Below are 23193 nucleotides of genomic sequence, written 5' to 3' on the forward strand. Positions count from 1 at the left end.
TTGAGCACGCATATATTATCCGTCCCTAGAAAAGCACCCAGCTCCAGGACCTGCAATATTGTTCAGATCTTTGCAACACCACATTACAAAAATAAAAAAAAATTACTTTCAGTGGAGTTCCCTGGCTATAGCGCCATTCGAGCTATGCTGCTTTTTGTTTCAGTAGCTACATGTTCCTAGACAATGAAAGTTGTCGTTAAAGTTTGCAGGACAGAAAAAAGCCAAAATAGAGCGGCCTGGCATCTATGGGAGAAGAGTAGTAGGAGAAACCAGAAGAGGTGCGCAATATGTACATACGCTGCCGGAAGCGGCGTTGTTCTAGCTCAAAAAAGACTTACAGCGCTCGAAATCCTACGCCAGAGGTGCCAGTGGCCATGACAGCCGCGGTTTTTGCACTTCCTGTAGCAAACACAGTTTTTTTATGTATAACTTAATCAGTTGGCTCGTTGTTCTTGCCCAGAAACTCCTGGAGATCTCCATTCGCTTGGCAATGTTGTTGATGCGCTTGTTCATTCAATTAAAGTCGATGCATAAATTTACGATCACGCTGACATTCACCAGAAAGAAGAAATCTAAAAGTCCCACCATGGTTGCCTTCAGTGGCATAAAAGCCACCGAAGGGCGGCTGGTTTTTCTAATATTGTTGATGCGCTTTGTCCATGCGCGCGAGTGGCTGGCTTGGTTCTTTGCTAAATATTTTGTTTTTGTTCTTGCTAAGCATAGACTTCCAGCATGAAACATCCCTGTGACGAAGGTTTGCTTGCAATATTTGAACTTTTCATATAATACTTGCGCGAAATCGTGGCGTTTATCCGGGCTACAGTGCCATGTCTACTAGCTTGCTGGCCTGATTTAATTCGTATACACCTTTGACACATAAAATTTGAGCGCCCAGTGCCAGTACGCCTAAATTGGCACAGAGCAAGAGAGAGAAGCCACAGCGCGAAACAGAGAATGAGCAACGCAGCTAAAACACGTTAATAAAGCAAATAGCAGCGAAATGTGACGCGACGTGACTTGTGTGGCAACTAAAAGGAGTTCGCAAATGATCTTCGTTCATGTGTTTTATGTGTTAAAAACAATGTTTATTTACAGATGCGCAGCCACTCAAAGAAAGAACTTCCTACCATTGATAACCCATGACTTTCCTTCATGTTGCTTTTAGTTTCCTTTATACAGTGGTAGTTCTTGGAGGATCTTTGAGCTGTCCGACTGTCCGTACATCGGCGCAGGTTACGCGACAAAATAAACTACTGTTGATAAGCCCCGCATACGGATTCGTTGATTTCGCTGAGGTTGACTAAACGTTCTACAGCGGCATCAATTAAGGGTTAGAAACAGAGTTACCTTTGTCCCTACACCCGATGCGTTAACCTGTGGAAATGATCGCAGTGTCGTCATCGATGCATTGTTTTTGGCCTACTAAACAAGTACTATACAACTTTTGTTACTGTTTCAGAACTTAAGGTGATTGAAACACGTTTCCGTAATTCATTTATAATTACCCTGGGTAGAGTTGCCGTGCCTAGGTCGTCGTTTGCTCCCGGCTTTACTGTGCCGTGCTTGCACTGTATGGAGCCTGGCGTCACACAGTGGGTCATTAGCCTACACCACCGGTGTGTCTCGAAAAGGAGTATCAGGCCTACTCTAGCGGGACGTTACACGGAAGCTAAACGGGCCCACGTCGTCGTCCATATCTCCACTACAAAAGTGGCTTTATGCGGTCTACATGCCATTGTTCACTGTTAATCGGTTGGTTAGTACATGCAATTGGCGGCTAAAATTTGCATTTTGACAATCGGGCATTTTACCAAATGCTGTTTGTGCCTAATAAGGGTTACTTTCTACATTCTCTATTATTTCCTGCAGTCGTCTTTGATAGATTGTAATGCATACTCTGTAAAAAATGGCCACATTATCCATTTTCTGGCCTTTTAAATTTGATGGTTATCCCAAAGATGTTCCTAACAGGGGGCGGCAGAAAGTTAAGTTAGGTGCGCGGATGAGATTAAGAAGTTTGCAGGGACAACATGGCCACAAATAGCACACGACCGGGGTAGTTCAAGTAGTTGGAGAAGTATGGGAGAGGCCTTTGCCCCGCAGTGGGCATAGCAAGGCTGCTGCTGCTGCAGCTGCTGCTGACGGTGATGATTTAACTTGTTCGAACCTTATCAACGCATGGAAGAGATCTCATTATTTTTAAGTAGCTAATATGCAACCTTAATAACACACCCCATCCATCTTCAGTCTACTGAAAGTGTGGAAAATGTATTCATCTCGGAGTATAAGAAATGGATTGCAGTCTCTTCTATGGCGAAATAAATTTTTCAACGTGAAAGCTAAAACTGTTCGCAATCATTTGAGCATATGCGTTCAACATGGGCACATTGCATTGGCAGTCAAAAAATGTGCAGGTAGTCAAGGCGGGCACAAGTGTTTCATCAATTATTATAGGAATAGTTTGGAATTCTCGCATTTGTTTCTTATTTTGATCAGTACAGTATGTGTGATATGAACCTTTCATGAAGCGAAACGTACTGTTGCTTGTACCAGCGGCCATTACGGTTCTATAACTCTTCATCGTACTGTAGCATGAAGAACCATTATGATAGTACTGATTCGTATTGTCATAGAGCCTTTAGTCCGGGGTAAATCAAATTAAATAGATATTTAAGTGTTTAGAGTAAATTATATATTTGGCTACCTAATGAAAAGTAAAAAAAAAGATACTAATTGCACAGCTTTCCCTGACGTTGTGCATCTGTGTAATTTGCTTCATTCACATGCAGCACCTTTCAAACCTGTGAGATCAAGGTCAAGAGAAACCCGCCAACAATGCTTTCAAAAGGGAAGCAATTGGTTTAACTGTTTAATTACATAAAACATGTATTTCATAAATAGATAATATACATGCCTATGTGCAATAAAAATTGTTATTTCAATTCGGTGCACCTGTTTTCTTTCTCGCACCGTCTGATTCAGCACAAGTGGAATTGCTTCGAGTTGGTCTGTTTCGGGCAATATTTGATAGCGTAGCTGTGGCAGATCAGCACTACTGCTAGCTAGCTCTTAACACTAATTTATTAATGCCGATCAGAAGCCGCAAGTGCGCATTTATTCCAAATGTTTATGTTGCCCCCTCCCCCCCCCCCTTGTAAAGCAAACATTATTTAAACCTACTTGTAACAGATATGGCAGTGGACTTCATCCCGGTTCATGCATACATGTAACTATGAAGTTTTAATTAGGTATGTGCACGAAGTGCATAAAGCTTCATACAAGATACGCCACTATTTCATGGGTTTTAGATTTTTCGACTGCTTCCATCTACATTACGTGATTTCATGTGTACAGTTACTTGATGCCTCTTCTTTGGATATATATATATATATATATATATATATATATATGTATAGAGAGAGAGATCAATGATAAAGCATCACAAGCATACGAACATTGACTTTGTTATAGAGATTTTTAACCTGCAGCGGCATGTGTTTGTAATGCACTATACTGTTATCTATCCAGTTAGGCGACATAACGTGAAAGGCCAGAAGTCTACTACGCTCTCCATAGACCATAGTGTACAGATGTTGTATACTTGTATATTGACGATAGTAGACAAAAATTATAAGGCTATAAGTCTATAGAGTCTATCGACTGGTCTACAGGAAATGCCTATTGTTAGTCCATAGATGACAGTCTACAAGACGTGTACAAGGCCATGAGTTTATGGACAGTCTATAGACTTGTCTATATAAATGATCTATAGACAATCTTCATATATCTTTTGGACAGTAGCCTACAAAAAGTGTAAATTGTCAGATCTATAGACAGCCTATAAAAAGTCTATAGACAGACATTTTGTCGACTAATCTACAAAAATGCGTAATACCATAAGTCCACGGAGTGTCTATATAATAGTCCATTGTCTAGAGAAAGTATATCGGCTTTGTAGACACATGTTGATAAATTTTGTGTAGACAGTCTTTAAAAAAACTTCTAAGGGATGGCCTTTTCGCTCCTGCGGTGGTCTGCACTGTCGTTTCTTGGCATTTAGCTGGTTATATCTCTTTTTCTTTTCTTTCCACAAGTCTTGTAAGTTCTAATGCAAAATTAATATCATCGTGCCCTTACCTGAATTGCTTATTTTTCTTTTATATGTCCATTATTCCCAAACTACATTATAACTAAGGACCCACACGTTGTCGCCGGACAATCTTGTATATTGATCTATATAAAGGTATTATTATCACTACAACATCATTTGTTCTGACTAGGTCAGCGTGTGTCAGGAGCGCCGCAAACACCAATGCGACCGTAAACAGCCCGAATACATGCGTCCCTTCCGATACGACAATTGCAATGCGTTGACAATGGTGCCGCCGTTACAATGAACTCCGCCCTCGGTGAGGAGGCAGTGCCGACGAGCGAGGGAGCCTGTGAAATATGACGTGGTCATTAAGTGAATGAGCTGTGGCAAGTGTCGCATATGCTTGGTAGTGTGCAGAGTGGAGGGGGAACTAGCGAGGCAAGGTGGCTGCAGCGAAGAATCGGCAACATCACCTGGCTTGTGGCGCTCAAAAGCAAGGAACGTTATGAGGCCATTCATGGAGAGAAATGACGAAAGTAGTACTGCGGCGCTCCAACACGATGTAAGAATGCAGGTAGTGCATGTCAAGCGGCTTGGGATGGACAGGCTGGCGCACAAAGACGTGTGCTGCCACACGAATTACTGATTGGGGAAAGAGAGATAGAGTCCACACGTGCCCTGGTGGAAGCTGTGCAGATGGTTTGGAACAATGCGCAGCCGCTACAAATACTTGGACCAAACTGTTGCTCCTGTGGACTTTTACGTAAATTTTTCACTGCGTTTATTTGTTCGTAACATATTTTTAACAGCTTACCTACCATTTAGAGTGTACCAGGCTACACCATTGAAAGCTCTAGGCGGCGACGTTTCCACCTTCTCTACGACAAAAATTTCATGGTGCTTTATTTTCTTGCATTATAATATTAGGGGGCAGCTTTAAACTGCGTTTAGGTGAAGCTCATTTTGGCGCTATTAGTTTATTGCCAGCGGGCACGGCTGATGCACTTGAGTGCGCGAATAGTCTGAGCTTGACAGCTTGCGTACCTCACCTACTGAATTCTAGATTGTGCCGTGCAGTGATACTCTAAATTAAGCCCACCTTTCTCACATCGCGACCCCAGAAGAGTCCCCGTAGGAATCAAGTCGACCGTTTCGTCGTCGCGCTGTCACCGTCCCTACAATGCCGTATTACATATATTTTGTTTTCTCTCGACAGGATGCTCCTTTCGGAGACCTGAAAGGACAGCCCGAGACTGATGGGGCGCCGCGCGGGGATTACGCGCAGAATACGCCACTCGCTGTGTACGAGAAGAGGATTCCGACTAACCTGCTTACGCTAACCCGGTATATATCGCAGCCAAGAGATGCTGGAACTTCGTCGGCAGTTCTCGTTCTTGCTTTCTTTTTTCGGTGCTTTGAGACCCGTGAAAGAAATACCGTGCACTCTATTTTGATCAGCGTAGCACGCCATCGCGTTCGTCTCGCAGTTGCGTCAGTGGTTCTCCTTCACTATTGTTAACCTCGTTACTACGGCTGCAAGAAGAAAAATATGGGCTTTTCAAGTAATGCTCGTGTTCGGGCACGCATCACACGTATGCACAGAAGTACATCGGAGGTGTTAATAATAGCGCTTCTCATCTGATACATTTAGCCTATTCTGCCATACTGTGCACATAAGAAAGTGCCCACATCACATTATATTACTCATAATAATAGGTATATATGGTCTCTTGTATATTATATTTGGCAATTGAATGTCGATACAAGTGAAACAAACTATGTAGCACACACCATGGTTCCTATTCAAGAATGCGTTTAGCGTGCTTTGGGAGGTGGTTACTAGTAGGACTATGTAGCACTGTGTGTTTAATGTGGCGCCCCGCATACACAACCGTGCCTTAGGCGAACGCTGGAGGAAAGCGGTAATTGGAGCGCCAACACTTTAGGAACCAGTTTAGAACACAGCTCAGCGTCTGCGACCGCCTCCAGTGACAGGCCTGAAATTAGGCGCAGAGTGTCAGATGAGAGCGTCAGAGTCTTCGACCAGAGAGAGAGAGAGAGACACTTTTTCTTTAACACACCCTTCTGCCTGGGCTAAGACTGAAGGCGTAGCCCTTCAAAGACCGCGTCTGAAAACACTAGCTGTCACTGGCGATAAATGAGGAAACGCTTACTTTAAGATCGAGCTATTATGCGGAACCGCACGGTAACACCGGTTCCACCGCATAGAGGCAGGATGGTACCATATCAGTGTGGTCTGTACGGCTTTGTGAAATGGCACTATGTTTAGGATTGGCCGACGAAAGCTGGTATGCAGCAACAAAAAAAAATCGCGTTTAATTCCAAAAAAGCTAAACAATTTAATTAAAAAGTGCAAAGCGCGCCTTTGAGAATGAGACAATTCGCCATCGAAACATTACTACCTGCGTTCAATATAGCTGTATTGCAACATAGCGAAAGCCACCACTCATGAAGACACTGAGTACCAAATGGGAATTTTTAATGAGTACGTAAGTTCGTGAAAGCATGAGTGAGGACATTGTTGTTGTAAGTGTATGTAGATTTTTGAAATGTGAACATTGAAGTGTTTAGCTGCTGATAATGTTCTCGGACGTTCGCAGCGCTTCGCAGTTAATGTTTCATAGTCAGCTACAAAGAAAGTGCTGCTTGGTGTTAGTTTGTTTCAACTTCTGTGTTATAAGAAAAGTAGGTTTCTCATGACCATGGCAACAGATCCAGAAATAGAAGCTGTCCAGGGTATCTATTTCGCCAGCATAGTGTTGTTGCACGAAATGTGTACATCCTTCCAAATGTTAACCCAGATGAGCTAGACATAGACTATCTGTACGAGGGTTTCGTACTATAGCTACTAGAGGGAACTATGGCGCTGCGATCATTTAGCACCATGGGGAATGATGGTTATTGCGTGGATTTGTCTCAACTTCAAGCTTGTGACTTCACACATTCTAGCGGCTTCGTTTATTACGCTTTGTCTCTTTTCAGCGGCCTACACTTCAAAGCAAAGTATACTTCTTTAATTAAAAAAGTCAGTATGAATCCACGAACAGACATATTCGCGGCTAATTGCGGTGGGTACGCTTGTCCGTAAGTCCATGGCGTAATAGTTTCAGCATCGGGGTTCTGTGATTAGAGGTATTGTGTTCAAATCCTGGTCATCGGACATTTTTATTGATTGTTGTGTATTCATTTATAACGCAGTACTTGTTTGAAAATGATAAGTTTGAAAAGACACGAAGCCTTTAAAGCTAGAAAGACGAAGTTTACCCAAATTCACCTACTAACCTTCATCCCCATCCTGGCTGAACTGCCCTTCTGGCCGCTCCCGTAGACGTCAGTGGCACAGTCCCTGAAATTATTCTCTGAAAGTCTGAGCAGCTAGTATCAACAACAGGCGTGTAAGCGCCTTATAAAGGCGAGAAGCGACTAGGTCGGTCACAGTATGCGCAAGTGCCCAATACACTGTTCGATGCGAGGATTTGCTGCTACGCTTTACCAGTCTGAAAGACATGCGGCCTACCCGGGTTATCTGCTCAGTCCTGTTTGCGCAACACCGAGGGAAGAACACAGGCAGCCTGAAAGAGGAAATTCGCGATGTCTTTTTCTTTTCAGTTTTCTTTCTTCCATACAGCTAGGATTCCAAACATGCGCAAGCGAATGAAAGTCAAAGAATGCAGAAAGAAATGTTGAGAACTGAAAGTCATTGTAGTTGCTTGGCCTGACTATTTGCGATGATGCGCGATGATGGTGCTGACAGAAACATTATTTGTCACTAGGGGCAAAGCACCCTAATTTAAGGACGTTTTCCTGGCACAAATCTCGCGTTAGTTGAATATGTCCAACGTAACTACTCTGGTCTACTGCGCGATCGGCACTTGCGGACAATTAAGGCAGGGCGTGTGCACACATGACAAAACGCCCTGAAGGTGAGACTCGCACTGGAGTTGGCTTTGGCGCTTGCGTATACTTGGCGACTAGTTTTGAGGCCCAATTTCTTGATGGTGACATTAAACATGGGATTCGATTGAAATATTAGCGACCTCAACACTGTTCCACTTTAATATCAGATGCCCTCTCTTCTTGTTCTTCATAAACTGCCATCATAACGCGCGGTCAATGCTCACACGTTCTTTAACAAGACACTGGAGAGTGTAAATACGTCTTAATGTATGGAGCATCAAAAGGTTGGTTTGGCGAGGTTCTCATCGGTGTCGATTGACCATAACAAGCGACCGCCGAGGTTCTCGGAACAAAAGCAGACGTAATTACACTACAAAGCTTTTATTTCATATTATTATGCTCAATATACCGACGCATGCAATAACATATGCGCGTTCAATCGTGCGAAAAATGTACGTCTGTTCTAAGGACTTTTTTCCCCTATATTTTAATGTGGTGAACTTGCCGCGAGGAGCCAGTACAAAAGCAATAGCAAAAGGCGTCAAATATATCCATCCAGCCCTGTTTGATGCACCTACTACAACAATGAATGTTCTACTTTCCGTTTATCCAATGGGTAAATACCTCCGATACAGTAGACACTAGTTTGGCCTTCCTATGCATATTGTGCCTTATCAAAGCATTATTAATGACGAGCATTGTTCTGTACTGAATACCACATGGCACTCCTCTTCGATGAGATACATCTGTGAGTGGTGACTAAGAGAAGGGTCCCTTTAAAGATAATGGTTTTAGTTATGTCTCAGCAGCGTTTACCTGTGTGTGTGGTTGAACAGTCTTTCTTGATTTCCTTTATGAGAACATGAAGTCGCTTAGTGCTCTACTCTCGTATTGCCAACATTGTCGCACAAGGACGTTGCACTGACAAGGTCGCTAGTATATAAATTTCGGCTGATGTTGAAACCTAAACAACGCGATCGGCGAATTGCTACTTTTGAACTACACGCCTGTTTTTTTTATCCCAACATTTTCCACGTTTTCTTTTAAGAAGCTGAATGAACTGGGCTAGATAATGGTTCGGTTATCGTATCAAAGAAACTTCCTTTATGAGAGTTCTGGGCTACAGAAATCCCAGCAGAGCTAAGCCCGAACGAAGGGACCACAGGACCTGACGTAGTAATGTCGCCTGGTTTTGCTTAATGACGTCTCAACGCTTTCGTTTACATACAAGAACCATGCCTATAATATATTCGCTCGTATATTAGGCTCAAGGACGAACTGCTTGTGAATGTAGGGTTTTCACTCGCACCACGAATCTTGACAATATTCTCGCATTCATTTCCTGCTCGATAAAGGTGATGGATTATTCAAGAATGCGGCAAGCCATTTTTTAGAAGCTGCTTAGTATTGCCCAGGTGAATACAACATAGCAAATGTGCGTCTGGAGCAAATGTGCGTCTGACCTGTGCGTTCCAGGAAAAGGAACGTTCCAGGAACGTTCCAGGAAAAGTGTATATTAGTTGTACGTATATTGCATAACACTGAGAAGTAGGAGCGCGGCACCTCGGAAGAAGTTATGTGACTGTACCGTCTCCTATAAGGATGTCGAAACAGGCAGAGAAAAAATTAAAAGCTCAGTGTTCGCAGGCCTTATGACTGGGGTGCTTCGTACATGTAAAAGCGGTAATAAATATAACAGTTTGATAAATGAGACCTGTGCATGTTTCTTAGTTACACATATGTTATGTTACAGCCATGTCCGCTTCTCTGGGCCTTAATAAAGCTACCTGACAGAGAAGACGCGTTCATTAGAGTTGGTGAGGTTAGCCTCGTCACTCGCCAAGCGTATGCTGTATGTTCTTCGCCGAAAATGAAGATGAAATTTCCTACACAAGTACAGATGCATAGACTTCCACGTGCCAACAGAAAGTTATTGCTTCACAAAAAAATGGGAAAGCGAAAACTAAACGTCGTTTTCGTGAAATTTTCACTGAAAATTCTTGTGATAGAAATTTCTAGACACGATTTCACATGGTCTTGCTGTCGTACTCACTCATCGATAGTTACTTCTGGAAGTACTTGACAAACAAGCAGCTAGAAATCCAAATCTAGTACGCGCATTTGCGCAGCATCTGTGTTTGCAGGGGCGCTGTATTTACACGAGATACAATATGTCCTTGGTGGACATAGATCTCTCGTGCGAGACTTTAATGCACACGTTTTCATTATTTTCTATACTTTATCTTGTTTGTTTCGTTTGCGATCTGCTAAGATTTATGGCCCACAAGAAGGTTCAGACGATAACATGAATCAGTGCAAATATCTTGTATAACCGTGGCAAAGTAAGTAAATTTTGCTTGATTACATTTCTAGGAAGCTACTATGACACAGAAAAGTCTTCAGACGCCAGACATCGTAAGCGCAAGAACATCGAGATAGCTATGTGTAGTAAGCACTAAGTGTGTAAAATAAAACATTTAAAATCTGCATGACGACTTCACGAGGATAGGCGAAAAAGGAAACGCACCAAATTGCTATCACGAGCAATGTGCCAAGCTGTGCGATTAACTGACGAGCATTAGAGTATATTGTCAAATCAAGTGGTGCAGGAGAATACCAGAACGCTTTCATGGCGGCTTGGATTGTTATTATTGCTGCGAGGGTACATCACATTTGTAGATGTGCATCATGGCGGATGTAGGGGCCGCTTAACCTGGAAATGTCTATATATATTTCCATTGGCTCTACGCTCAACCCATTTCTTTGATGTAAAACGCAATGCAACATGCACTGCCGACTTTAAACTTTGAACAACTACATTTTTTCCACAACGAAAGACAAAAGGCAATATGAATACGAACAAAATCCTGACAAGCTGTATCGGACATCATTGTTTGTAGCTGTTAATCTTTGCTTCCCGCTATTTTTGTGCTACAGTACCATGTGTTTCAGCAAGCACCATCTCTTCCAAAAAGATATTGTTGTGGCGTATCTAGAATTCATCCGTAGTGAAGTGTGTGAAGCATCTTGTGCGTGCCGCAGTGTGTGTATGGGCACTAGAGCGTGCAGAATCGAAGTAACCAGATTCTCAAGTTACAATTAAAAAGATTCCATGCCTGAGTTATGCCGCAGCTTGTGGGGGCGTCTTACGATATAATCTGGCGATCGCGCTCGCTCCCTATTGACAGTGAGCCCATTTATTAGCAGAGGGTGTGCGGTCACTTGGGCAAAGATATGGACGTCCCTACAGGTGGCGTCCGAAACTGCCCTGCGCCGCTCAATCTCTCCGTTACTGTAGAAGACTGGGCCTGCTGCGCGTGCGCTAATATTCTGCGCTCGCACTCGCTGTGGAGGAGAACATCCTCCGCCGTGGTCGAAGGGCTTGGATGCCACTGCACCTGGCTGCCCGAGTTTGTTCGCACCATTTGTAGATTACACGTGTAGAATGCAGAAAGGAGGAAATGGGGTGGGGGAGGCATAGCTGAGCTAGACGTGTACTTTCGCAAAAGATTGCGCTACTGCAGGTCTCATAAATCCTGATCAGCACCAGTTTGAGTTTGTGAAACTCTGTTTATTATGGCATAGCGAGCATTCTCAAACGTTACCATTGTTGATCGAATGGACAAACGCGCTGCCCAGCTACGCCACTCAGAACGCCGCGCGTGAGGCTAAATTTAGCTCCGACTGTGTCATTCGTGGCGCAAGTTTGCGACATCTGCGTACGCGACGCATGCATGATGTTGCCAAAGTGAAGCGCATGACATCTATTCACGTATTAGAACGGTGATATGCTTGGTTTATCATACAGCTAGAGGGCTTCCTGCGGCCTTGTCTTGCAATTGTGCTCGCGGCCTATTCATAGCGCACCCGCCCGCCAAGGTCGGAGCCAGTGGGTGCCAATTAACATCTCCGTGTCTCAATGCTCCAATCTCTTCACGCCACATCTTGGCCCTGAGTGTCGTATGCAAGAACGCGATAATCTGGCAAGACTGCAATTTCTGCGAAAAGTTCTATAGTTGCATGCCTTATAACCCCTGATGAGCACAGATTTGTTTTTGATGGATTATACGTACCACGGTTGAGCAAAGTCTCTCAAAGAAGGTCTATGTCACTCGAATCGAAAACAATTCTCCAGAGCTATGCCTCATGAACGGTGAGCGAGAAGCGAAATTTATTTCGTATTCGTGGCGCAAGACGGTGCAATTTTTGCAAGCTACACATGCATGATCAAGTAATGCTTTCTTTTCTTTGCACATCGGTAGCAAAGTAATGCACGTGCGTAGTAGGGTGCCAAAGATACAACAGATAGTACTACAGCATGTCGTTATTTGTGGCTTTTTTCTAAGAAGCGCTTACCGACCGATTTTATTGACCCTATAACGTTAAAAAAGAACAAAGATTCATGATGCATTGTAAGACAGCTGTGTACGATGTCGCGGCTTCATGCAAGCATGTAATAACACGAAAAACATACAAGACGTCTGTTTTAGGTGAATATTTTACGTACTTCTGTATTGATAGGACATTACAACGTTTGACGCTGTATTTTAGTCCGACGTGTCCAGTCCACAAATACCCGTAGTTGCAGATGCAGATTCACGGCGCATACTCTAAATTTTCGGCAACACCCTGCAGCAGTTGCACCAGTGTAAAGGTGCGCAAATAAATGATGCAGCTCACGGACTACTTATGACAGCACCTGCCATCACAAGTAGCAGTTTAGAGGAAAAAATATACGTACAGTAACATTTTGCGACTGCGCTCGTTCATGAGTATTGAGATATGCTGGAAGGACATATCACGCAATGATGCGTACTTGAGATAAGTTGTATGGAAGCGCTGAGCAACTGATTTGTCGACCTCACGTATGAAGTTTCTGTATGCAGTTCGTGTTAATCTACTGAAACTTTTGCGTGATACAATATATTTGTATTTGAAGGAACGTTTTGTTGTCATACAAAAATTTTGTTTAAGCAAGCGTTTCAAATAATTTTAGTTTTAACCGATAGTAATATCCACAGATCTCATGCACATGCGGAAATCTATTGCAAGTGAAGCTTTCTTTGATTTTAAATGAAATGTCTTCACTTCATTACCTCACTTCTTTATAAGTCAACTCTCCTGGCTAAATGGACTCGCTGCTCACATTTTGGTCACACTCGACCGTTTTCGATGCCGACTTCTTCACTTCTGTGCAGCTGACTTCTTGAATTTTCTATTTCCCACCTCGCCACTTCTTGCTTCTTGTTCTTGCTTACTTAGACACTTAACCAGTGAGACATATATTTGTTGGATTGGCCAACGTGTTGACTAAGGCAAATACCAAGTCGTACATGCTTAGTCATACATGCCCGTAGCCGAAGTTGTGTAATTGGAAAGACAGTGCCATCCAGCAGCCCTAACCACTGCGTTGGGGAGGAGGGGGGAAGAGAATGCCCTACAAACCTAGTAGCTGAAGTCGTCTATTTCAAAACATACCCAATGGCAAATGGCCAGTTACACCTGCCCAGTGGCCAAATTTGTCTACTTAGGCTCATGCCCTGTGGCTCGTACCCAGAGACCCAAATTCTACAATTGGCTAGACAGGAGCGATCAGCAGCAGCCAACACCCGCAAAGTGGATGAAAGGTGAAAAAAAAAAGATTCCCTTCAATACTTGGTTTCCTGAACTATTTGTTCTCTCGTCTTTGTTCCCAACATGTTTTCAGGAGCCGACTACTAGTAAAGTATTGCGAGATGGATGGATCTCCTTAATGGCAAAATTTTGCAGGAGCAGGGCTTCGTTGAGGAACCGTGTCGCATCGTAATTAGAATTGGCTTGCCTTTGCCGACCCTGGTCTACAAGATGAGCAGTAATTCACGTGGACGCTGAAATGGGAAGGGTCACTTGCTTCGTAGCGCTGCCGCATTTTGTTTTTGTATTTGATGTTGCCTTCCTGCTAGTTTGTCTTTCCTCACCAGTCTTGCAGCTGAAAGTTATATCTTTAAGTTTCTCAGAAGTCACTCCATATTTTATCGATTATTGTTCACGCATTTTCTCAATAGTTTTTCTTGAGCGCCCTAACCATGATAAGCAGTGAAGTTAACATTGTGATGAATAAGTGTGGTGAAGCTTGCTACTTTTGGACGCCAAGACGTTGGATGTTGTGCAAAAAAGGTAATCCTTAGGTTTATTTCAATGTTTACAGAATCATGGCTGCGCAAAAACATTCGCTGCCTTAGTAATGGTGTGCATGCCTCTGTAAATATTTGCCAGACGATAGAGAATGTATTTTACAGCATACAGACGAACAAAAAATACAAAAGACTTGAATATACTGTTTTTGGTCATTTTTGTGTTAGCGTTAGCTCGTATCTTTTATGCTCTCGGTCTGTGTGCCCGAAACACTGTGTCATACCATCTGCCAAACATATTCGACAACTGCATCTAAATGTTGCTTTCCGAGTTGTTAACAGTAAAACAACACTATAGTTTACGTCAACATAAGGAATAATTCATGCATATCGTATCTACCAAAGACAAGGGAGCAGAGGGAAAATGTGGGGCCAAGGCACTCATGTATGATTTACAAGATTCAATATCCTGCTATTATAATCACAGAGGTGAAATTGTCCGTAAAGTAGGCATGTTGGTAATGCTAAATATGTAACACATTATAAGACAAAATCTGAAGAATATCAGCAGTTTGCGATTAGAGTACTCATGTGCACAAAAATACGTATGGCTGACAATATTTTCAGCAGGTGGCATAGCGAGTGCTCAAGCGGAAGCTTTAGGTCTGGAGCTCCTATCTAGATACATGGGAAAGGAGAAATCGTTTTTCTCGACAACCACTCCTCCAAATTTAATAAGGCTTCTTAAAAAACTTAAATGAATAACTTAGAATCTAGTGACTGTTTGAAGCGAACTTTTTTTAGATCGTTGATTCTTTTATAAGAATTGTGAAAAATCACGCATCATTAAAAAACAAAACCCCTTAGTTTGCAGCTGCTCTGTAACTCAGCAATGAGAAACCATATCGGTATTCTGTGAATTTTATCTAATAGCACCTCTCATGCGCATAAATGTAATATATTTTTCATGCTTCTCAAGTACGCCACTAATACGAGAGTAGCACTTTTGCAGTACCTTCGTACACGTTGTAGCACATTCACGTAACACATTGATTAATACATGAAATTTGTCCGCTTTGCATGTTCTCATGGTAGCAATTGACAGAACAGTGAAATATGCTTTTGATGCAGCGTGACAACTTTGTAAACTTCGCGCTTCAATTTTTTTAAAAACACACAATTTATAAAGATCATCGTACAAAAAGCGAGGCGATAAATCATAATTCTCTTTCCAAGGGTCACTAGAATTTAACTTTTTCTCTGAAATGCCATATCACTAATATGCACCCAGGGGTTATCTGAAAAAAGCAATTCTGCCTTTTACAAGTATTTTAATTGGCAGTGTCGGAGTTGGGGCCCAGCTAAAGCTTTCTCTTAAGAATGAATACTATTTTACATAATTTTCCTGCTGCTAAAAAGTTGAGGCTGAAGATTAAAACAACACAACACGAGCAATTGAGTGAAAACAACAAAGTCTTTGTACTACAGGTAACAGGCATTGTTCTGTCTTTAATAGGGCGTAATTTGGATGATGTAGAAGGAAACCAAAAGCGTGTGCAGCTGAAACTGCCATGTGAGAAAATCAACAAGTAATGAACAATTGACTCCGTAAGCTTCCTATAGAGTCTTTAGATAAACATTTAATTTAAACATAATTTCTATGACGCATCACTAACTATCATAAAATTGCTTTCAAAATGCATTAATGCGTTTGTATTTATGAAACATAAGGCCCCACAACCACAACAGCTCCTCAATGATTATGCCAACTGGAACAATTCCGGTATGCCAGAATTACAACTCAATTGTTCCGCCGCTGTAACCTGTATTAAAAACTATTGACAGTGTTTACTTTAACTCGATCAACTTGATTACTCACATTTGTGTACCGGCTTTATTTCTCGCTGCTCGCTGCTTCATTTATGCTGTAAATGGGTGTCGGTGCTATTACGTTGTTTCATACCGCAAAAGTATTTTATTCTGAAATATATGTGACCGACACACTTTATGGGCATGCCTGAAACGGCGTGGCTTTCACTTCTATCCTCTGAGGTGCACTGGCAGAGTCCGCTGATCACGCCTAAGCGCGGCAAAAAGTGCCGATTATGTTTTACGCCTATGCGCGAGCTACCCCGTATTATTGCTCAACTACAGCAAATCAAGTGTTTGGCAAGGTCGTAAAGATAAATCTTGGTGATTCAAGTAAAAACGCGTGGCCGGTATTATTATAGCGTTGGGCCGGCGTAGCTGCTTACAGAATTACAGACTGTCCCTGTTTTTTTTTTGAGGATGATAACAACCTATCGCGGCGGAAAAGCGGTGAACGCCCTCATTAGGGTCCCCGAGACCGCGACGAGCTAACGAGATAAGCGCTTACGTAGACGGCGAGCAGCACAAATTGGGGGCGAGCTCTATCGCTTCCAGCGCAACAATACCCGTATCCCCATTGTGACACCGCGGAGTGACGGCACACCATCGAAAGGCCTGGGAGCAGGCCTGCGCTACGCTGTTAAAGTATTATGTGACTTATGCTTGCTTCAGTAGTTTGGTCCCGCCACTGTGATTATGCTTAATCTTTGCCAATGTCAAGACACAATTATTCTGCTTTCCTAAAAAAAATCAAGATGCCTGCATTCTCAGTCTAGTCGAATTTCGACGAACACTTTTTTGCGAACTGCAAGTGGGCGAGTTTCAAGGTTTATATACATTTTAGAATAAACACTGCGATTATATTTTTTTCGTGTGGCTTCTCTTTCCTGCTTGTGTAGTTTCGATAGAGAAAAACACGTAGCGATTCTAACGTTTGATGCCAGTTTCACCTGTACACAAACGTTCAACGGACAAGATAAAAACAGTGATTCACCAAACTCTGACAAATAGAGACGTAACAGAATTTTTGCTTTATTAGATTATTGAATTTTCTGGTTTCATAGATCTATAGGATTTTGCACCACAGTGCCGAAATTGCGTTTTGGAATGCCGTAGCGGAGGGGTGTGAGATAATTCTGAATGCGTGAACTTTCATAACATGCACAATATACTGTGAACTTTAACACAACCAGCCCGAAATCGAACAGGCGACCCGGTGTCGTGCATCCGAAGACCGACGACATTTACATACAGCACAAAGCCATTTTGACTTTTTCATACCAACTTACTGTACTGCGTGCTGGAACTGATTAAGCCTCTTCATTTGTTAATACATCAGCGAGCAAAGGGGTGTCGCATGTCATTAGTCAATGCCTTTTCAGAATAACAATACAACGTCCGTTGAACGCTGTGGCACCAGGCAATTAAGGGATAAGCTGACAGATTATGTTTTACGTTGGACTGAAAGGAGACCCTAAGCATTCTATTGGAAGACACTGTTGGTTTTGACGTTGTCGGGAGACCCAAAATTCTCTTTTGTTCTTTAACTTGAAAATTGAAAGGCTCATGTTATATTCGGAATAATTATTCAATCTTTAACAACAATATTTATTTATTAGACCTACTAAAACACCTCAATTACTGATTAAAATGTTGCACAAAGAAATCTACTGCAGGGTCAAATACCCAGATTTTTTTATATAATTTGCTTATAAAATCCCTAGAGACCTTTCACAGGCAACCAGTTCCACTGTTAAAGTGAATATAACAGTTTATATTTTCTACACTTTTTCTGGAGGCTCTGGCTAACTATTTAGAAGGCGCCACCTTTTTTGTGAATTGGAATGCAGTGCTTTCGCATGTGTAACTAAATTTCTGGGGTTGGACCCCACTGTACTCGCGGACAACTTGCTGTAGCCGTGAAGGTAAAGCTACGGGGGCGGAGCATGCGCAAGTGAGAGCGCTTATGAAAACATTCCCGCGTTTTGACCCACGGTTGTTTAAGCTGGGGAAGACAAAACATAACACCTTATTAGCAACAACTAAACAAGACAAAACAAACCACTGAATGTAAAAGCTTACTTATTTTGCGACTTTTCCCTTCCGCGTCTACGCAAACGCGAAACCGTCGCATGTGGAAGTTGCACCGATTCAGCGTCTATTCCAAGCAACCAAAATCACTGTCAAATGCAGGTGGACTACTTCGCGCAGTAACACATGTGCAGAAGCTCCGCCCCATAGCTTGCCCTTCGTAGCCACAGAAAGTTGTCCGTGAGGGCAGCGCGATATGAGGGAAGCTGTGTGGCAGGGCTGTAGGCCACGTGGGCCACGTGGGGTTCTCTAGCGTGCCCCCAACGCACGGTGCACGAATATCTTCGCATGCCATCCCAGTCATAATTGGATGTGCCTTTAAACATGGTGCAGAATTTCGGCAGTGCAAAGCACTGACGTGCAAAAAAAAAGAGAAAAAGAAACCGGACGGAGGAAGAAAGATTGTAAGATTAGAACACGAGCGCTCGTGTTGTCCTCTTGCAATCCTTCTTTCTCCGTCCGTTCTTGTTCTTCCTTCCGCAATTCAGTGCTTGGCGCTGCCGAAATTTTGCACCATGAACCTAAACGGACTCGCCCACACGGCTATTCTTATTCCGTGCCATTAAACAGCCAAGCCCGCATGTTGGCCGAAAACAGGTGAACTGAAATGTTCTGGTCCATATTCACATAAACATTTCTCCTTTTGTTTTTGCCGCATATAGGCTGGTTATTGGAAAATGCTGGTGCGCACACCACTAGTTATGACAGCGGTCTACGTAGTAACGAGATTATATCCGTGGTGACGAGACGCACCGGCACCGTTGCCGCTGCAGAATTTTTGCAAATATAAAGTCCGGATCGGCTTTCAAAGCCGCTCAAAACAGGAGTATTAATCATGGTTTTCTACGTTTGGATACAACTATTGCCGATCTGGTTGTCTGGTCTAAGGCGAATGCCAGTGTCCGCCACCGTTACACGATAGGCCAGTGAATATTTCTGCCTTATTTAATGCGGTTTATAGAGACAAAAATAAAATATAACAAATGATATATTGTTGCTCATAAAATAAGAGAGGTAATGTGATGTAAACATCCCTATGATATGTTTTTGTATTTCTGAAAATGCGTAAAATGGATGGAGCGATAAAGTTCGCGCTGTAAGAAAAGAAATTTAAATAATTACATAATGAGTACGACGAACTTTGTCAAGTACATATATATATATATATATATATATATATATATATATATATATATATATATATATATATATATATATATATATATATATATATATATATATATATATATATATCAGCAAAGTGCTCGACATGGCGTCCTCTCATCGTTCGGCGTTGCTCAGTATTTGTCTGTGGAGATAACCGTCGCGAGTGAACGTGATTTTGTTTAAAAAAATGTTTTGATAGGGTGGTACTGCACACATAACATCTTTCAACCCTTATACGCTAATTAATGTTCTTTTTAATTCAAGGTAGCATTGAATATTACAGCGCTGTTACTTTTCGTGCCGTGTTTAAAGAGACCTCCTTGCCAAGGCCGTATATTTTGCTTTGCCTACGTTGTCAACAGTCTGTTGAACAAATTACCTTCGTACTGAACTCAACAGACCGCATGCCACGTATTGCACAGCATGTCTGCTCTTGTTGGTTTCATTTCGATATAATTAGGCAAATCTGGTAAACGACACGAAAACAGTGCCATAAGGCAGGTAGAATGCCGCAGGCAGGCATGGTACGCAATCATAACTCATTTAAGCACACACTCTCGAACAATGACGTATGCGCATAGACGCCTAGAAGCTGCATAGGCTCTTGCTCCAGCGGTCTGCTCTAGTTGCCGGTGGGAAAGACAATGAAATCCCTGGTTGGTGTAAAAATGGCAGCGCAACTGTATCTTTTCAACATGTGAATCTATCTTGTGCGACGCCACGAAATGCTCTGATGATTTAGACTGAACTGTGATACGCGATTTGTCATCCCCATCAAGACACATTCCAAGACCATTCAAATAAAAAAGCCATATTAATTTTCCGTACCCACTTTCGTGATATTACGCTAACTCAAGATATAGCGTCATCTAGGGCTCGTGCGTTTCACTACCCATTGGCTGCGAAGGTTTTTGAAAGTTTGCTTGTGATAACGTTGCGAACATGGAGTGCAAGTTGAGAAAAGCATGACTGCCTTGTAGTTCAGCTTGGGTGTTTGTGACTTTTTTAATACATGGTTAAATAATTTTTGTGGTGAGAATATAATGAACTCAAGAGCTGATTAGACATGTGCCGCGAAAAATTAAACTCCCCATTTATAGACCAAATTTCGTGGGTGAGTGTCGGTACAGAAAGATTAAATGTCAGCCAAGCACCTACGTGCAGAGCACGCCATTTACAATGTATGTACACAGAAACTGTATTTACTGAAGGACCCGCCCAGCAACCTATTCAGAAATTTATGTGCGAGGATTTTTTGTCCTATTGCGGGCGTTCCTGTATGAGCAGTAACCGTTCGTTCGAAATTCACACAATAACCACAGTAACAGGTCACAAAGTAACATTTCATCTCGATGACGAGTGTATAGTGTCCAGAACGACACTGCACAGTGTCCTCCCTTAAGTCGACATAAATAACGTTCTAGCTCTTGAGCATCTTCTAAAAGAACAGTAAGAAGGGGAGGGGGAGGGCGGAGCAAATGGAAAATGTTGCGAGATGATTCCAGAAAATTACGCCCTAATGTTGTTTTTGTAATGCGATAATGCATCGAAGACCCTTGCGGGCTGCGACGTCGACCACCAGCGATGAAGGTTTGTTCGAAATTTAGCCAACTATGCAGATCGCTGTAGCGTAGATGATAGAATGCGCGGTTGAGGTAGATGCATGTATTGTTAAGTGAATCGGTTAAGTGAAGTCACTGCACTCAAATCTTAGTGATATGAATAGGTGCACACCAAACTGAGTCTTTTAACAGGTTTAGTTAGCATTGCCTTGCTTGTTATTAATGTAAGAAACAAGTTGTACGTACAGGGTGACTTGAGCCGTTATACAGGGTGTTCAAAATGGATATTTATAGTTTTCCTAAAATTAGGCACTCGGAGACACGCGAAGACCACCTATGCAAATAAGTTATGTGGGCAGCCGGATACAAAGTGAGATGTTACTTATCGCTGTCAGCAGCCCAATCAACTAAAAATGAATATTTAACTTTTTGTTTACTGCGGTAAGTGGCCGTTTGTATTGAAAATTTAGAGGCACTCGTGTTTCTACACAGTATCATTTGAAAGAATTCTAGCGCGTCCGTGCTCCGAGATATCCGATTCGAAATTTTAATTGTCGTTTGCATGATTACGCATGCAAGAGAGTTAGGATCGGTGCAAAGCTCTTCCCTGATGTGACGCAGCTGTTGCGTGCGGCGTTTAGTCTGAAAACGGGGCGGAGGAATCGGCAAAGATGATAACTTGTCCCCTTTCCTCGCTCGGCTGGCGAACAACCCGCAGCCGCTGTCGTAACGAGCCTGTAACGCAGCCTGTAACGATGGCGGCAGCTGCCGTGCTGAGATAATGGCGCGAGCGGAGAAGCCGGAGGGCAGTGCGCATGCGTAATGGTGACCAGACGAGCGAGCATGGTCCTTACCGTGCCTACAATAAATAAAGTGAATTTTGATTTCCAAGCACTGTAAGTTTTATTCAAATTAAGAGCAACAACTGCACGGCGCACCGCGCTTTCATATGTTGATTTCACCAGCCGAGAGGCGAAGGGCAACAGTTATCACCTTTGCCTATGCCTCCGCCCTTTCTGCCTCGGCCACATTATTCATGCGGCTTACTCGGCTATCATAATCTTGGGCTGACATTGCGATTGTTCATATGATAAAATGTTTAGTTCAATGAATAAGTTATGGATTTTCGGTTCTTGCATATATTAAAACATAAAGTTACCCTTCAAATATGCATCACTATTTGTTTTCTTTGCCACTTCTGTCAATACGTTTTATTTCATTGCAGACCACGACGCCGATGCCATGTTAGGCAGCTTGGCATTCGTGAATAGTTGCATGCAGAGGCGTTCACTGTGGTAACTGTTGAAGAACATACATGTTACGTCATTCGCATACTGTCTAAGCTGATAATTTGACTTCGTTCATGTTTTGCTTGGAATTACAATAAAGCACAGTCAAATCAAATTGGTCACCGCTATTGTATACCAAAGCGTAAAGGCGCATTTTTTGGTTCTTTCCCACGAGGCAACCTCTTCACCAGCACCCGCCGAGATGGTGACGGGACCAGACCCCGACTTTTATGGGCGAACAAAGACGTTCCCTTCGAGGCGACAACAACCGCTCCGCTCCGCGGAAGCGCAAACGATCGCAAATGCCACTCTCATGACCCTGACGAGCGTACTGTCATGGAGAAGAATAAGCCAGTGTCGATGAGTTCCGTAGAAACAACGTGGACCCGTTTCGAGATTGCCTCGTCATTGCTTCGTACACGGATTAGAAGGTTGGACATCATAGGTGTAGTACAGCTAAGTGCCTAGGTGGTGCGACAAGGGGTGGTATTGGTCGAACCACGGTCGTCAGACCCTTTCGTCTACTTAACTAGAGAAAAAGAACTGTAAAACGGAGACATTTTGTTCATTGGTGTGCGCTCAGGCATGTACTGAGGTCAGATATTTAAAGTGCTTAAGGAGCGTGTTCCCGTGTCTCGAGCGAGTTGTGCAAATATATAATAGTGACCTGTTTATCGTTTACTTCCACCTCACGACCTCATCTCCTCACCGAAAAGCAACTCTCGGTAGGGCGGCTTAGTCAGCTTCGTATGGCGGCTTGCTACAGCGCAGGCCAGCTACCATGTTTTAGGCGCCCCGGCAAGTGAACCTCCGAGTGACGCCAGAGTTCGAACAATGAGCCTTGGAACTGTATCACATTACCACATTCTCAGAAATAATTCAGTCACCGAGGACTAATTTCGACTTCAGCCAACATACCCAAAGAAAAAGAACACATACTTATGATTTCAGAATAACCATTTGTTTATTAGTCATTGTAGAACTTAGATAAAATGCATCATCTGCAGATTTACATTCTAATCTCGGCTTTCAACTTTCATAATTTGTTTTGAATAATGGGCATTTGTTTCCTATGCGTCATGTCGAGAGCT

Source organism: Dermacentor variabilis, chromosome 6, assembly GCF_050947875.1.
Source record: "Dermacentor variabilis isolate Ectoservices chromosome 6, ASM5094787v1, whole genome shotgun sequence".
Lineage (NCBI taxonomy): Eukaryota > Metazoa > Arthropoda > Arachnida > Ixodida > Ixodidae > Dermacentor > Dermacentor variabilis.